The 16,578-nt window shown below is 37.6% G+C and overlaps 1 long non-coding RNA gene across 1 annotated transcript; it reads right to left on the reverse strand.

Moving 5' to 3' along the window:
- Positions 1-2,585: 2,585 nt before the first annotated feature.
- Positions 2,586-11,207, reverse strand: LOC124957936. The gene is made up of 2 exons (XR_007103776.1): positions 10,949-11,207; positions 2,586-2,637 (listed from the first exon to the last, which is right to left on the reverse strand). It is a non-coding gene; the product is annotated as an uncharacterized LOC124957936 (long non-coding RNA).
- Positions 11,208-16,578: the final 5,371 nt, after the last annotated feature.

Raw genomic sequence — 16,578 nt, forward strand, 5'->3', positions numbered from 1 at the left:
AACGGTCGAGGAGTCCCTTAACCTTGATAACCTCTCATGCTGTCGATATTTCCTTTCTTCGAGAAACCAAGCGTATGAAGGAACTGCAGAAAGAGAGAAAGAGAGAGAGAGAGAGAGAGAGAGAGAGAGAGAAAGGAAGAGAGGCAGAGACCTTATCGCGATATCGGATAATTTATAAGGGCTGGTAATGGAGATTCCTGAAACTGGGGATTGACTGCGCCAATAAATCGCCATACCGCGTACAAAGAATGAAGCAAAGGACGCATAGAACTCGGTGTGTCTTCGTGAGAGGGTGTTAACGAAGAACGGAATGGCATCTCACCATGGTGGTTCAATAACGCTTGCTCTACGAGTTATAGCAGAGTAGCGTTCTGTTGTGGTCCTCCAAAATGGCTTGGAAAAGGGAAGGAAAGACGGCTTGGAAGGGAGAGAGTAATGCGTGGCCCTTTCTCTTTCCCCCCCCCTCTCTCTCTCTCTCTCTCTCTCTCTCTCTCTTACTTTCTCTTTCTCTCTCAAGGGACACAGAAGTACAATCAATACAGTTTATCTCAGAGCGAGATTAAGGATCGACGGAAAAGCTGACAATAGGCAGGACTGTTGAATCCCATAGGCGTGTGCTTTCACTGTTGTACTGTGATACAGAGAGCACCCCCTGTAGCATCGGCATACGTGAACCTCCCTTTTGTGTCTTTTCTTTTTTCCATTTGGCACGTTCGCGCATACATATATGGATCTAGTCGACCGGGGAGAAAAGAAAGAAAAAAAGTAAGTTATTAATGTAAGTATGGAAGTGGAGGGTTCGCATAGAACATTTTTGCCTGTCTGATTACATTGAAAATTGGATATTATTTTTGAAAAGTGAACGTTCGTAAAAATGAAAAATAAAAAAAAAAACGATTCATTTATATTATATTTTATATAATAATGAGAATAAAGGAATAAAGATATCAATAAAAGGAAATAACAGATTAAATAATAAGAATAAAGGAATATAAATATCAATAGAAGATAATAATAGATTATTTGTTTTAAATAACAATAGAAATATTTCGAATCTAAATATAATTATAAAAACATAACAATCGATATCCCTGAATTTGCTTGAAACATTAATGTACCTTTCAATATCCTCATATCATACTATCTTACCATTTATCAGATCAATAATGTCTAGCGGTTTGTAGGTAAACCGATCGATTAACATAGATTTTCCATAACAAGGACAACAGCGTTGTGATCATCTTTCTTATTAGCCGAAATGTTTTCACGGTCAACAAGAAGTACCGCAACCACAATTTGAGTAACGTTCGGTCGACGTAGCCACAAGGCAACTCGCCAAATCGTAACTTCCGGTAGGCAGGGAAGCCAATGGAATTGAAAAGAATTAGGGCTTTGTTCGACTGGCGTTAATCTCGTCGAGCGAATTCACGTCTGATTTATGCTGATCTACGATCGCTTGGAAAAGAGGCCTTAAAAAGAAGGAAAGAAAGGGTCGTCCACGGTTTTACTGTAGGAATAGAGGGCGCGAAACTCCATTATCCCCTCGTGCTAAGCACATTTTCACGTTCTACGAGGATCCGTCCGTTTTGGTGGGAGGGCTCAAGTTCAGAGTAATGGTAGTAGAGAACTGCGAAACTCATAGATACATATATGTACGCTTGTCGGGCAGACCAAGCGCCCGTTTTGCTCCCGCGTCGAAACGACGCGCGTAGCTTCCATTATAGCGAAGCACAATCGTTAAATTGTTACAATTACCGGCTCCATGCGGCGGGCGGGACGGCAGCTGCCGTTCCAGCTGACAAATTCCTCGTCCTCCTTCTTCCGTGTCTTCTCCCCCTTTCAACATTGTCCTCTATATCCTTGCTCGACGTCAAATTATTCGAATACTTTGTTATTTTCATAAAACAGATAAAAAAGAATAAATAAAAAGTGAAAGAGGGAGGAGGAGGGGAAGAGAGAAAATAAAACTACGACTATCACTTTTCTGAATCGTAATCACAGAATAATTGTCCTATTTTGATAAACTAATTATACAGTATCTTATAAAATGTTGGTACACTAGTATTATTGTCAAGTGTTCCTTTTATTTCCTTTTTTATTTTCTTTTATTTTAAAAATATGATGTAGAAATGAATTTGTTCATTAAGCGACCTTTAAAATTTAACGACATTAAATGTTAGAATATATAGCATCTTTTAGAGTAGGATTTATTCCCAAACACAAACGTCAGTAGGCTCGTCTTTTCATGTTAAATTCAGCGTATGAATGTATATCATCAAAACCATTCATTTCGAAAAATATGACGGAAACATTAAGTACCCACGTTATGCGGTAAACGCAAGACGCAACCTCTTGAATACAATGACTCGGCTTGTACTTCTCCGATCCTCTTCACTCTTCTCATCCTCCTCATCCTCTAGCCGCAAGGATTCTCACGCAGGAAGTACGCTAGTCGCATTATTCGACGATCATTTCTTCTGTTATTAATACTTTGCCGCTACGGAAACTGTTGTTGTTTATTCATACTTTACTATCGTATTACAAGCTTTCTACGCTTTTCTCCGTTTCTTTTTTTCTTTTTTCTTTTTTTTTTTTTTTCTTCTTCTTTTTACTATTCTCAAACGTAGACTTAAAAATCTGTATCGAAACAACGAAATTATAACAAACAATGAAATAATTAAATTTATTAATTATATTATATCGAAACGAGTAATCCTCAACAATTATATAATTTATTTACCCGGGAATGCTAATATAACCTGTTGTTCTATGCTTCTCCATTTATTACTTTATTCCGCTGTTACAATGGATTTTATATCACTGTTATATGAATATTTCATAACTATTGAACATACATACCGTACAATTTGTGTTATTCAAACGTTAATTAAAAAGTATGGAATAAGACAGGAAAAGATTTATCTCGCTTTATAGATTCAAACGGAAATAAAGATAGAATAGATTTGAAGAATATTCCGTAAGGTGTAATATCAGTGAATCGAAATCAATATCATGAACGTGTCGACTCCTTTGCGACAAAAGAAGTCGAAGGTCAGCGCATTGTCGAACACGCCATAAATCTCGAAGAGTTGAAATACGCTTGGTAAAGGCTAGAAAAAAAAGTGATAAAATAGAAAGACTGAAAGGAATAGAGATAGAGAGAGAGAGAGAGAGAGAGAGAGAGAGGGGAAGAGTACTCTTTGGACGAGTTACGAGCAGATTATAATATTCCTAGATGGTTCAGAAAAGGCTATCGAGGTACGATGAGAGGATCCAAGGGTCAATGTTGATGCTCCATCGTTTGGAGAGCTTAGAACTCGATGGTGGCACATCTACATAGAATAATGCGTTTTAGCATGCAAGTAGAAGGTAATACCTGAGACTTTATGAGAGTCAAATATTTTCTAATTAAGTCGATGTCACGGGCATAAAACATAATGGCATCACGACATAATGTACGAAATTCTTTCAACAATTTTCGACGTTTATCTATGCACTTACAAGAATTCGTCTCAACTAAATCATCTGATAATAAGTTTAAAAAGAAAAAAACTAGATTTAAAAAAAAAAAACAAAAAAAAAGAAAGAAAGAAAGAAAAGGAAAAGGATATGGAAAATGTAGTAAAGTAGAAAAGGAAAAAATGCCGACAACATTTTATTATCATTATTTTTTGAGAGAACAGTCAACGACCAATTAAGATGTGCAGTATCACAGGCATTTGCAAATTTTATATCCACATTTGCAAAACAGAATTACGCGGAAGCCGGATAACAGTATACGATAACGTACCGATTTTCGTATCGTTTAAATCATTAATGCACGATGGAAATATGATGATGGCGAGTGCGCTTGGACAGTAAAACGACTCGTTAGTTAGGTAAATCGGATTAGTAAATTACGAAGAGTGTAAAACTGTTGAAAGCAACGATCGACCTGTGCTTGCACCGTGGCGAGCATAGTTTCACCAAATACTTTATTTATCCACGTTATTTTTCATTCCGTTGGTTTTACTAGAAAGTAACTTTGTTCAAGAGATCTCTACAGAATCGTTTTACCATTCGATTCTTTTTTTTTTTCATTTTTTTTTTTTTTTTTGCATTTATTGAAACAAGTCCCCGGCACAACTATCCTTTGATGTCATAAAAATACTCAAAACGTTTAACTTGCTTTTTCGCTCGTTCGAAACAGAAAGGGTTTCATCGAAGTAAATTAATGTAACGTTATACGCTCGACATTTCCAAAGCAGAACACTTTAAAGTCAATAAATATAATACGATTACGTCCAACGACAATTTAAAACGTATCGCGCTTTCCCGATGACATTTCGAACGATTATTTCGATTATTGTTTTATTATTAACTCATAAATCAACTTTAATAAGTTTGTTTATTTATCAAATCTCCATTTTGCTTATTCATTCCTATATATATATATTTCTATATATACACAAATAAAACACAAAGTTGTGACAATATTAAACGGAAGACGAATACCTTTACAGCAGGTCATTGCACGAGTCACAAGCCTAATCCTCAAAATCTCTGACAAAGGCTTCCTATTTCCCAGAGTATACATATACATATACAGAGTATACATATACTTCCCAGAGGCTATAGTCGCACAACGGATAGCAACATCAAGGAGAGATGCAAACATAACCAGATGGACGCAGGTGAGAGAATGCAAAAGTCCGTAAATCCAATATCCATAAAGAGCACGCACTCTCCTAATCGTATTAAGAGTCGGGAATGGTGAAAAGACTCTTTTCAGAACCATTATATTCGCATCTTTTAAACCACAACGGTTGGATATTTCGAATATTCAGAAGAAATGTTACACCGGAAAAGGTTCAACGAAAATCGTTTTATTCACAGGACGGAAGGCGTCTTGCTATAATCGTTTAAATTTTCATCGAATTTCCCTATATTTTCAAGATAAATTTCTTCCTTTACTAATGTGCCAGGCCACACGCCTACGCATTTAAAGAAACGAAAAGAGTAAGCGAGAGTGAATGAAAGAGAGAAAAAATGAAAGAGAGAGAGAGAGAGAAAAACACAATGGAACACTCTTAAACGTTCGCCTTTCATCCACAGATTTCGACCATTAGGGTCATCCATGGATTAATTCTGGGACGACGAATCCGTCGACCCTCTTTGCCGACCTTTAAGTCCTCATAACTAACGATGCTGTCCTTCTCCGACTAGTAGTAATACCCTTTTCCGCATCGGTTTTTTGAGTACTCCCTTGTAAAACTCTGATGGGACCATTTAAGGACGACATTGTTCGCAAGCTGAAAAATGCGACGGCTCTCTTTGCCTATAAGAGAAATGAGCGACAACTATTCTTTCTTTCTATCTCTTTCTTTTTTTCTTTGTCCCCTACGATGTCCCATATCTTTCCCTTTCATCTTCATCATCCAATATCGCGACCTTTCTTCTTATCTCTCGCTTCATATTCTTCCCGTTAATCGTTATTTCCACTTTACTGTTCCATCTGCTTATTGTACGAACAAACGAAGTAACTCGGTCCGTGAGCCAATCCTTTCTTAGCCCTTCTCATCGAAGGTTTACAAGCGTTTGTAAGAACTTTCTTTCGACTCTAACGGGATAAAGTACAACGCAATGTTTTAATTTTCTCTTTAGAATATCTTTGAATTTAATGAATCTTAAAGAATAAATAAACGAATGTTCAGTCAGAACAAAAGTGTTTTTTTTTTTAAGTTTAAATTTTTATAGGACTGACGGGGGGTTGAATAAAAAATATACGTATAATGATAAGCAGTTGATAAAAACTGTTTGTAGAACAATTTTAACGTCGATCATCAACCTTCCTGTCATTTACGACTTTGCATATGGACCTCATTTTGTAGAGTGTTCCCAGAGGACACTCCGCCAATGCTGATAATATCGATCTCGCGATCGTGCTCGGAAACTGGTAACGGGGGAGCGATCTGTTGCAATATTAATTTCAATGCGTGGTTAAACGATAGATCGTTGTGATGTAGCCAACTCGTGTAGGATTAAACTTTTGGAGCTTGCTCCATGAAATAGTCAATTAAAAGCGATGCATTTTGACGAATTCTTCACAAAAGGCTTAACAATATACACTCGCAATGATTTTTTATAATAAATTGTATGAATACATGGTATGAATACATACATATACTCACATATATATGTATATATATATATGCATATATATATATATATATATATATATATATATATATTTGACCGTTCGTACGTAAAACACTCAAACTCTATTCGAAATCCATTGGAGATGAAAAAGGAAAAATAAAAAAAATTCCAATTTCCATGAAAGCGATTTTACTCGAACGAGAACGTACAAAAGGGAGTAAAGGAGAGCCCTTTGGACCGAGAGCTTTGGCGTTCCACCTTAATTTCCAGCATCCACGTAGAAAGCTGTAACAGTAAAGGGTGTGCATTAACCCTCTTGGAGAAAAAGGCTCGTGCGAAAGGCGTCATGTAGACAGATTCGCCTATAAAGCGAGCGGCAAAGCGATTTCCCTAGCTGAGAAAATTTATTTATCGCGGGCGCTAGATCGAATGTTAAACAGTATTTCGTTTCGTCGGGACGCGAACAAGAGCAACGTTGGCTGTAGCAAAAGGGTGAGCTGGAGGTAGTTTCGAAGTGGGGTTACGAAATTCGCGCGACTGAGATTCCTTTTCCCCCTAAACGGTCGTAAAAGGCAAATGGCCTACGACGGGCTGCAACAACGACACTAATACCAAAGAGGAACGCGTTTCGTGAAATAACGTGGTGGTTCAGAGTAGTGGAAAGGCTGCTGCTAGTAGGGATCTCGAGAGAAAGAAAGATAGAAAGAAAGAGAAAGAAAGAGAGAACGAGAAGGAGATAAAGATAAAGATAGAGAGAGAGAGAGAGAGAGGAAGAGAGGGTGGTTACGAGCAACGCGCCGACTGTCATTGTCTACCTTTTCTTTCGCGGAAAATGGAACGCGCTAGGCAATATAGAAAATAGTGCTGTAAAAATGGAGGTGATTCGATACAGAAAGCCTCGTACGTAGATATCAAGAAAATCAAAAATCAAAAAAAAAAAGAAGAAGAACGAAACAGAGAAAGAGAGAGAAGAAGAGAGGTGGGAATATTTTTAGATGCTTGTTGAAAGTCATACGATTCCGGCAACAAGAATATTCAATGGTTGGAAAGAATAAAGAAAAGGAACTAGGAGAAAGAAGGGAGAAGCGTAAAAGGTCAAGAGACTATCTCGATCGTTGCAAAGTCAAACGACGGTGCCATACGATTCGTTGGTCACGCTTCTATGCTCTTTTTACGACTTTTCTCTTTTCAGATTATCTATATTTCGCTCTTCCTATTTCTACCTATTTCTACCTTTCCATTTCCATCTCCATCTTTCTTCTGTCTTTCCACGCTCTCGTTTATACTTTATACACCGGGTATCCAAGCCTTTAAACTCTAAAATAGTATCCAGTGCTTTCCGATCTTATAAACTATACCACTCTCTTCTTATCTAGATATATTCTATAAGTACACGTTCATCCTATGCCGTATCAAGTAGAAATATTGCAAGAGATTTTTTTTTTATTTCTTCTTCTTCTTCTTCTTCTTCTTCTTCATCTGCTCTCTTTCTCGACATCTCTTCGCTTCCGTACTCTTAAGCTCGTTTCCGTACGAAGTTCCTACTTCCTCTCTCTCTCTCTCTCTCTCTCTCTCTCTCTTTCTCTCTCTTTTTCCTTCTTCTTTCCTCTTTGCTCTTCAGAACGAGCGCATTTCCTCGAAGCATCTTTACTCTTTTGCTCGAAAGACCTCAAAGCGCCATTGTAGTCGACTCTTTGCACCGGCTGACACTAACATCGAGCGTGCTGCGGTTGCTCCTCGAATCGCTGATAATACTACTGCCGCGAGCGAGAAGGACCACTACAATTCGATATTTCGTTGCCAGCTTAATGGTCGATATTACTTCTTCAAGATATCATTTTGAGAAGCTCGATTTCACGAGTCGATATCATTCGAGAGATATCACATTGTCTCATATCTTTCATTTCTATCGTTCCGACAAAAAATTATCGTCAGCTGAGTATTAATCTCACATTATTTTTCACGAATTAATATAATTAAATTAATATTTCGAACAATTCTTATTGCTTCGATAATTTCTTTTTTATTTTATCGTTTGATATCTTACGTCATCCTCTAAGATACAGAGAGATTATTATAAAAATAGAAATAAACATGAAGAAATATTAAACGAAATGTCTTATCTATATATAGTAAGGATAATATTTAAAATCTTGAAGTGCTCGCTACGTAAAGATTCATAAGACGAGAGGAAACGTAAACGTACACGCGTCGCCGAGTGAACGCCAGAAAATATGATGGGACTTTTGAAAGAAATCAGACGCGAAAAATCCAACCGGGATATAAATCCTTCGCCGTGAATATTTCATAGAACGCATTATCCCTGCGGTTTCTTATTCCTAGCGTCTAGCGATGTCTTTGAATTTTGTAGATCTTCTGTTTCTTCGCGCGTTTCTCTCCCTTCCTTTGTCTATCTTTATATCTATTTCTTTCTACCCTTCTTAAACAATTTTCCCTCGCAGTATAATGACAAAGCGGAGTTTTGACACGGCGATATAAGCGGCAAATAAACGAACGAAGACAAATTACATGTCTCATCGTTGTTCCTGAACTCATGGACATTTAGTTAGGGTGAAAAAGAACGGTAAAATGGAGAAAGAAAGAAAGAAAGAAAGAAAGAAAGAGAGAAAGAGAGGGAGAGAGAGAGAGAAAGAAACATGGTTAACGAGTACTTTGCAAACCGACCGCTTAGCTTACGTTATGGAGGCGCAAATTAGGGATCCAGCTCGTTGCCAGAGAGACAAAATTAAAGTCACGAAACTTTTTAATTTCGTAATATGCAAATTAGTCCTTCCGGTCAAGGTAATTAATTCCGGTCGCGCATTACGTACGTTACTTCTTTTGTCTCGTAGCCCTTTTCTCTCTTCAAACAGAAAGAAAGCAAGATGGAAAGGCTGAGAGAAAGAGAATTATACTTCTTCTTTTTCCTTTTTTTCTTTTTCAAAAGAACATAAGCTCAATATAGGTAAAAAAAAAAGTAGAAAAAAATAATATATGATAAAAAGAAAAATCAGATAAAGTTACATGTAGAATAATTGCTATTACATAAATTTCATATAACTAAAAAAAAGTAAAAAGATAAATGAAAGAGTGAGAGAAGATAAACGTTATACTAAAAACTGTAAAAAGCTATACGTACTTTTTTAGTGTTGTTATACGCTTGTTTGTGTAAGTCTCTCTCTCTCTCTTTCTATCTCTCTATGTATTTATATCTTTCTTTTTCTATTTCTTTTCCTTGGACGGTCGTGAAAGAGTCAGAGGTCGCAAATTTCATTTATCTTTTCACTGTTGCCTGTTGATGAAACTTTTACCGGAATTGGCCGTTGCTATAACACCATGAATAAAAATTCCAGGTAGGACAATGTACTCATATTCCTTCTCGCATTTGTTTATTGCGAAGAAACTTCTTCAAATATTAACTAATATACATATCTTGAATATCGCTATTATTTCCTTTTCATGTCTACGAAAAAGAGAGGAAGGGAGGATGGGAGGAAGGACGTTCGATTTATATTCTTTTCCATTTTGTACATTGTACGAATGTAAATAGTGATTCAAAAATAAAATGAATATTCCTAGTTCCCGATAGAGCTGTAAAATTTCAGATATATATATGTATGTATATATATATATATATATATATATATATATATATATATATATATATATATACGTGGACGTCTCGTTTCACTAGAAACGCAATGTCGTTTCTACCTAAAAACATGTGCATCCATTTCGAAAAAGAGAAACGTTTAAATCCGTTGCGAGTACACGCTATTCTGGCTGAAATAATAACGATGCTTTTAGAGATGACCATGTAAAGCCAGGGCGATAGTGTTGCCCATAATGTACAAGAAAGTATTCTAGGAGTATTCACGAGATAAAGAAGTAGTAAGAAAGATTTCTCGCCCATCTCGATACCGTACCCTTCAAACGTCTACGTCATGTAAGAAACATCGAATGGGATTATCGTGGAACGTAAGAACGTTCTTAGAAGAGGCAAAAATGTATTTGGCAGACGTTCGACGAGTTTGTACTAAACCGTTACAGAATGACCAGAATTTTCCGAAGGTTTTTCCTCTTTTTTTTTTTGTTTTTTTTTTTTTTTTTCTTTTTTTTTCGACTCCACAACGGTGAAACGTATTTTTTGACGTACGGAAGAAGATTTACGAGCTCCGTTTCGAATGATTTTGAGAACTCGTATTCTCTCGCACATCACTCGTACGTACAATAAGTCTTAATAATATAAATTTGTCGAAAACCATAGTGACGGTTGTCAACGTTGACGTTGGATGATTTATCATCATCAAATACAATGAATATGGTTATATATGTGTGCGCACTTACGACGTACAAATCAAATGAAAAATATCGAAAAATTTGAAGGTAAGGGCTCAAAAGAGCTGTAAAAAAAAAAAGAAAAGAAAAAAGAATGATTCATTCCACGATTGATTTATTGCTCCGCCTCTAATTCGCGTGCGATCCGCGAAACTATTATACACCTCTTCATGATCGATCTATTAGCTACTTTTCCACGAACTTTTCTACGATCAAATATTTTAATTTCTTCGTTATACGCCCAATCTCCCACTACTCGTACCTTCTACTTTTTCACATTGAGACCGTAGACGGTTATAAAAACAGAGGTAAAGTCGACTCTGCAAAAACTCTCATCCAATTACACGATTGCTCGCTCGCCTATTGCAGACATTCGCATGCCTACGAAAAAACAAAGTACATACCTAACTACACACACACACACACACACAAACATACACATATACACACACACGTACGCATATATACATACACATACACATAGACGTCAACAATGGCAGCCAGCCTCCATGTCGATCGATCGAAAAAGCGGAAGTCGACTTTTTGGTATATCGAGCACTCCAAACTCCTCCTCGAACGGTTATTCCCTCCGTGAGTAAACCTTCAAATTCCCTTCGCCACCCTTCCGAACTGAACCCCAACCATCTCTCGAGAGTGAGTCCCGCGGGGTGAAAGACCGATCGGTAGAGAGACGGGTCGCATTAGTTTCAACCGCGTCAGCTCGAGCTGTTTCAACAACGTTACATATGAAGTGCGTAGATAACGCGACTGGAAAGTGAAAGAGAGAATAGAAAGAGAAAGAGAGAGAGGGAGAGAGAGAGAGAGAAAGATAGAAAGGTGAGAGGAAAGGGCAAGGGCTCTTTCGTGGTGGGGCTCGAACACCAAGACAAGAACAAGCTAAACGGGAAAAAGTAAGAGAAAAAGAGACAAAGACAGAGATAAAGAGAGATAGTAAAATGTGGATTTTGAACGCGTTAGAAAGAGGGAGAGTGAGAGAGAGAGAGAAATTGGTTCGTGGCAACACCTTGCACTGATGCCTCGATACATCATAAATTATTATATTCATATTATATCGCATCGTGCGACTCTTCTGCTCTCTCTCTCTCTTTCTCTTTTCTCTCTCTATGTGCCTCTCCCTCTCTTTCTCTTTTCTATCTGTCTCTCTCTTTCTTTTCATTCCTACGACCACGCAGCATCCCTTTCTACCGTCCATAGTACAATGCGGTTCTCCGCATCAACGCCGCCACCATCCGATACGATTCCATCTCCAGGGATGAGGAGGACCAGGAGAGTGTACCTTCACTCTCGGCTTTGTTTCGAGAGAGAAAGAGAAAGAGAGACGGAGAATAGCACCGTTCTGTTTCAACCGGACGATTTATTGCCAGTGGCTCTCGCAGTAGCTGGAACTGATCGCGGTTACGTGACGGTCTGCAGCCATTACATCCCTTCTCTCTCTCTCTCTCTCTCTTTCTCTCTCTCTCTCTCTCTCTCTCTCTCTCTTTCACTCAGTGCGAATATACGTTGTCCCCAAATCTTTTACCGGCCCTTTTCTAGACGTTCCTGAACTCACTGATACCATGGAGTTTTAAATAATGATGATGGTCTTACTGTTTGGTTTAACCAACCTAACATTGATTTACATACGTTACTTATAAATTATAATCAATTTGTACGAACACCTTTATAATGGATTAACGTTTTTCGATTCTTTTTCTCTCTTAAATAAAAAAAATGACCGATGATCACATTCATGTCATGTTGAAATCAATTTTACGATCCGTTAAACCATGATTCAGCATTACTCATTCGTATTTACAGAAAAATAATAGGAATGATTAAAAAAATTATTTGATTCTCGAAGCAAATTACGAGTTCGTTTAATTTCGTTAATTGCCGATCGTTGAAATAAAAGAGTTCTTTTAATAAATTGAAAAAATACGTGCACCAAATCAATATTAGCGATTAAGCTTAATTCATTTAATTAAGATATACGCATTTTCAAATAGCATTTGGTTAAATTTGAAGAGGAGAAACCCGAAGCAAAATTACGACAATAATGGTTGGCATTCAAGCGATGTTGTAAGTAATAAACGAAGTACTTAACAAGGAAACGTATTTTACGTCTATTCAAACAATTACGAACTCTACGATACGATGGAGTTTTCGTTTTTGGAATTTAAGAGAATAATGGCCGTCGAACGATAACGAATAGAGATTCTCTTCGTTCTCTGAACCTCGAAGGCGTCTTCAAGTAGTCTCAGCTATGCCAGCTCTCTTTCTCTCTCTCTCTCTCTCTCTCTCTCTCTCTCTCTCTCTCTCTCTCTCTCTCTCTCTCTCTCTCCAGCAATTCCGCAAAATTTACGGACGATCGATCAACGTCCCGCTAGGTGGAAAAGTGTTCGCGTGCCAGACAAGTCTCTTCGTGACGAAGTTAATAGCGATGAGTTCGGAAAGAGAGTGCAAGAGAGAGAGAGAGAGAGAGAGAGAGAGAGAGAGAGAGAGAAGAAGAGAGAGTGGCTAAAGAAAAGAAAAAGTAGAGGAGAACCAGAGCGAAGAAATTGCCGAAAAACAAGCAATTCGTCCGATGACCTGGCCGGTCACCTTCCCCCACCTTAGCTCATTCTGGAAAACGCGAAAACATTCATTAACGTCTTCTACAAGTATTGTATTTACCAGAGTGGAAACAACGTTCAGCCTTTCTCTTGCAGCCCCACTCCTCTCTCCCTCTCTCTCTCTCTTTCTTTTTCTAGCCCTTCGGTTCGAAACGCTTCCATACACACTTGAACGTCTGTAAAACGAACTTTTAAGCGCTAGGAGGTCACTAACATCTATGTTATATTTGAATTACGTAACACTCCGTTCTCTTGCCTTTCGACGTAGCTACAAAAATATTTCATATATATCTTCGACTTCAGTTCGACTATTTACACATTTAACGAAGTAAATTTAACTCTTGACAGGATACTCGAATCGAATGACTTTTCGTATAGTTATCCTTTTTTTTTTTTCTTTTTTTCCTCTTTTTGTTATTTCCTTCGATCATCGAAAATTTTTCATTTCCGTTTCTATTTTAAATTTCTCGTCGACCTTATCTTACGTGATCGTTGTATACGAGAAAGATTATTAACGGATCATCCTTCGGGATTACTTACAGAGAATTTCATTTTCGTATATACACGAATTTTCGAGTTTATAATTTCCTCTCTCTCCCTCTCTCTCTCTCTCTCTCGCTCTCTCTCTCTCTCTCTCTCTCTCTCTCTCTCTCTCTCTCTCTCTCTCTCTCTCTCTCTCTATCTATCTATCTATCTATATTTATCTCCATCTTTATCTGTATTTCCCCTTTCTCTATTTGACTCGCCTAACCACGATTTTCATTCAGAAACGCGAGCATATCAGGTTTCCTATAACGTAAAGAGAAATTGCACCTCGCTCCGAGCGCGTATCTTTGATGTTCATCAAGTATACATATTATAGTAAATTTATGTAAATACAGCTAAACACAGCAGAGTTCTCGGTATGTTCTTGGCATTTCCTTTCCCTGTCTCTCTCTCTCTCTCTCTCTCTCTCCCTCTCTTTCTCTCTAACTCTGTTGGAGTTCCTTGAATCGAAATGCCTTCTTCGCCCTTCTCTCTCCCTTCACTCTCTCTCTCTCTCTCTCCCACCCCCTTACTCTCCCTTTACTCTCCCTTCAGTCCCCCCCCCTTCTCTCTCCCTCTCACTTTCTCAGAAAGCAGAGAAGAAGATTAAGGCAAGCTCGCACAGAGACGTGCTTACACTGCACTGATACTGAGAGATCCTTCAAAGGGGAGAATGAGCAATAAAGCAAAACGCTACGCTGAGGGAACGCCGTCCGGAAAATCCCTCTTTCGATAAGGCCGACGAGCATAAACAGTCCCTCCGGGAACTCGCTCATTTGCAATTTCTTATTTACGAAAATGTTCTACCGTGTTCACTCTCGCGAAGATGCCGAGCCACGATTTATACCATTAATATCGTTCCCAGCATACGTTCTTCAATATATTTTTTATTATCTTCTTAGAATCATGACGAATGAACGTTCTATTCGACTTATTCATCGACAATTGAGTTCGTCTATTTTACGAATAAGTATTTACATAAATTTATATCGAAAAATTTATAAGATAAATCGATTAATTTAAAAAAACGTTTGAAAATATAAATGTTAATGATTAAAAATAATCAAGATATTTTATATATATATATATATATCGATATTACTAATGATTCACTTCAATTGATCATTTTAAAAATGTGACACCCTATAGACATTCTTCTGTGTGAATACAAAATCTGTCATTAAATTAAAATCTTTTGTTTGAAGTAGGAATGCTTTTGTAAATCAGTAATAAAAACTATCAAAAAGAAAATTACTGTAAGATTATTTAAAAAGGAAAAGAAGTGAAAAAAAGAAAAAGGAGGAAAATAGCATGGAGAAAAGGGAACGGTGAGATTGGACTACTCATTCTCTGGAAGAAGTCATTTTGCTGAAAACAGAAGTTCCTGATTCGACGTCGGGAAGGCTTCTCTCATTCGAGGAAGTTCATAATCCCTGCATAATCTCGAGTTTGTCGCGCTCCCACCATGTCGCCAATTTCATATATTTTCAAAAGAAGCCCACCAGCTAGAAACGAAACTAGCTGGTTGGCTGACTGACTGTTTTTAGTTGAGCTCGGTGAAGATAGCCGACGTTTTAATATCTGACCTCGTTACTAGTTAGCCAACCAAAAGTTTGCGCTCCCATTAGCTTCAAGACTGTTTACTTCTAGTCTTTCAGTAGCAGCAGCAATAACAACATCCTTCTCTCCACTTTCCTTCCAGTAACGACTTTGCCAAAGCCCTTACTGATCTTTCCTCGTCCTGCCAAGACGTAGTAAGAAAATCTATGGCACATCATTAGACTCCCGCCATGCTGGCAAGTCTGATCGTTGCTTAAGTCGGTTAAACTCTACTACCGAAACTCATGGTCTCCTTTCTTGTCCACGTAATTTGTGTCCTATATTTCGTTCTCGTCGAACAATCTCTATTTAAGATAATTCTATTCTCGTTCTCTCTCTCTCTCTCTCTCTCTCTCTCTCTCTCTTGACGATTCTAATAATTTGTATTTCTTTATTTTTGTTTAAATTTCAAGTGTTCTCATTCCTACAAATTTGAATCCTCAATTGTTGACACTTCATTGGAAATTTATTGGAAATTTATTGGAAACTTATTTATCATAAACTCTTAATCTCTTTAAAAGATTAATTATTTCAACGAACCACCAATTTCATCGGTCTTTCTAAAATAAAATTATATAAATATTAATATTTATAATGTAACTTAATAGTTTAAGGCTGTATTAAAAAACACATCACAGAATGTAAATATGTACGTAAGGTGTACATAAAGGTTCGTAACACGATGGACACAATTGACATAGTTTTTCTCGTATAAAAACGTTCTCTCGAGTGACGATCTTCGGGCTATAATATATCTCGTTGATGTGCTGGTAAGCAGCTGTAACGAAGTACGCCTGGGATTACGAGGAGAACGTTAAGAGCGTACAGAAGCATACGCCACGCGCTCGAACATGGCGAGCACGCGAGTTAAACGCGCCAAAACTTTCGCAATTCATATTTAATTCAATCCCAAAGCCAGAGGCGACAGAGTTGTCTATTCCAAGTTTGCGCATCAACGTAACATATTAGCGTCAACCCTGTCGACGTCATCTTCGTTGTCGTCGTTGTCGTTCTTGTCGTTCTCTCAGTCACCAGGAGGATTCATCCTCTGAGAACGAAGACCAACTACTAGAATTATCATCATACCAGCAGCAAGATTACAACTAAGCATGAAAAGCGCGTTACATCGTTATATTTAAACGTAATAAATTCAAAATTTCTCAGAAAGAGCCATTATCAGCGATCACTTTAAGTTTCATCTTTAACAACGGCCATTTTGTACATTCTTCGTCGAAGTAATCCTTCACCTCTTGCTCGTCAATCTTTTGAAAAATCTGATAACCATATCGTTTAAAAATTTCTGTTACCAAATACGCTCGTATGTTACAGACGATAATTGATTACAAAATTTTCGGATGTTCTTTTT

This window comes from Vespa velutina, chromosome 2 (assembly GCF_912470025.1).
Source record: "Vespa velutina chromosome 2, iVesVel2.1, whole genome shotgun sequence".
Classification (NCBI taxonomy): domain Eukaryota; kingdom Metazoa; phylum Arthropoda; class Insecta; order Hymenoptera; family Vespidae; genus Vespa; species Vespa velutina.